The sequence below is a fragment of the Sinocyclocheilus anshuiensis genome, unplaced genomic scaffold, assembly GCF_001515605.1.
Source record: "Sinocyclocheilus anshuiensis isolate Anshui unplaced genomic scaffold, SAMN03320099.WGS_v1.1 scaffold3034, whole genome shotgun sequence".
Classification (NCBI taxonomy): domain Eukaryota; kingdom Metazoa; phylum Chordata; class Actinopteri; order Cypriniformes; family Cyprinidae; genus Sinocyclocheilus; species Sinocyclocheilus anshuiensis.
In genome coordinates this window covers 143,658-145,780 of record NW_015542320.1, presented here as the reverse complement: position 1 = coordinate 145,780, position 2,123 = coordinate 143,658, and the positions used below count along the sequence as shown (strand labels likewise).

The window sequence follows — 2,123 nt, the reverse complement described above, 5'->3', positions numbered from 1 at the left end:
AAAATTGTAGTTAGTTCATTTTTCATCTTGGTGCTTCATTATTGATTGCATAAATCTTGCTTAGTTACTGATATTAATCATTTGTTGGTGCTTTTTCTTTCTTTCTTTTGTTTTTTTTGTTCTTTCTTTCTTCTTTCTTTCTTTCTTTCTTTCTTTCTCTCTCTCTCTCTCTCTCTTTCTTTCTAGTGTGGATAAGAAGGGTATTTTGTCTTTGATTCCTTGGGAGGAGAGCCGACACAGAGATCTGGACTGGTGTGAAGTTCCTGAGTGCAGGTATGATCACATTGGTTTTTGTGGTGGTTGAAATCTAGTCTTTGTGGTGATGTTTATCACTGATGACTGTGTGTGTTCTTTTCTTTAGAGGAGTGGTGGAGCCCAAACCAGTTGATGGCTGTCACTTCTTATATGAGGAACAATCAGAACTAGAGAGGTTTCGTAGCGCCAAACCCTCCATCACACTGCTGACTGAGTGGTACCTGACCAGGGCACAGGACATAGAGAGCAATTCCCGCCAGGTACACAAGTGCACACAATGACAGAAGCTGACACTCAAACACGTATCAAAGCACACTGCTTTCCTTTGCAAAGACTGAAAAACAAACAACTTCCTCAGATACACATACAGATGCACATCTGACTCACAGAAGATTTGCTTCCTTCCAGAGTGACAGTTACTGCTGTCCCAGAGGGCTGTTAGTGTTGAGAGATCAAATGTGGAGCTAGATAACACTGTGTCTGTCTGCTGTGGCCCTCTTAATGGAAAGATATCTAAACCATTATGAGACCAGACCGAGCTTTCTTTCTTTCTTTCTTTCTTTCTTTCTTTCTTTCTTTCTTTCTTTCTTTCTGTCTGTCTCTCTCTGTCTGTCTTTCTTGCTTTGCTTCTGTCTGTCTGTCTGCCTTTCTTGCTTTCTATCTTTCGTACTTTTCTTCCTTCCTTTCCTACTTTATTTCTTTCCCTCCTTCCATCCATCCTTTCTTTCTTTTTTCTTTCTGTTTTTCAGTCTTTCCATCCATCCATCCTTTCTTTCTTTCTTTCAATGCTGTTCAAAGATACATATTTCTAAAAGAACAGCTTTAAAAGAAACTCTAAAAGGCACTGATTTTCCACAATTCCACAAATGCTTTTTATTTTACTAAAAGCTGCAATTACAGTGTGGTCCAAAAATCTGAGACCCCCATTTAATATGCTTTTAATTTTCATTCTTCTGATTTAGTACTTTTTTTGTCATTATAAATGTTATTTTTAGCATAAGATTTTTGAGTGTAGTTAAATTGAAAAACACGCATTTCAAAATATCTTGGTATTTGTTTTGTCCTCTTTCACTTTAATGAAAGCTTGTCCTTTGTTGTGTATTCATAAGCACTTTACAGTATATGCTATTTTGTACAATATGTGCTTACATTGTACAAAAGTCATCTATTGAGCAATATTTTAAGTAAATATTATTTATGTAATAAATATTACTTATTTTAAATAAGTAAATGGAGCATAGATGTTTTAAAGGGGTCATATGATGTTATTTTAAAGATCATTATTTTGTGTATTTGGTGTAACAGAATATGTTGACATACTTTAATGTTCAAAAAACACATTATTTTTCAAATACTGTAAATTATTGTAGGTCCTCTATGCCCCGCCTCTCTCAAACACGTCGTTTTCAACAAAGCCCCCTCCTTTGACAAGCACAGTCTGCTCTGATTGGCCAGCTGACCTAGTGCATTGTGATTGGCCGAACACCACAAGCACGCGTCGGAAATGTAACGCCCATTACCATAATCGCGAGCGTCAGCTTTCAAAGTAAATATCAAGATAGTTAATAATGTCGTTAGTTTTACCATCAGTTCAAGCCCGAAAGGGCAACAGAGTCGCGTGACAGACACAGTGATGATGCAGTACACAAGCCACGGTTAAGACAGCTGACGTGCTATAATTTCTGACAGGCAGTTCACTCTCCTGTGATGTGACCCTGTTCCCCTCACACACACACACACACACGACGCCTCTGCGCTGCGCAAAACTCCGCATTTGAACAGTCAATAGCAAATACTTAAACTAATAACAAAACATACTTACAGTCGCTGATTCAGAAGAGCCAGATTGTCATAGCAAAGTCAGAATT

At 37.7% G+C, this 2,123-nt stretch overlaps 1 pseudogene; it reads left to right on the top strand.

The window, feature by feature from the left end:
• The window catches only part of LOC107690897 (neuroblastoma-amplified sequence-like), a 170,392-nt pseudogene that overhangs the window by 31,117 nt on the left and 137,152 nt on the right, over positions 1–2,123 (top strand).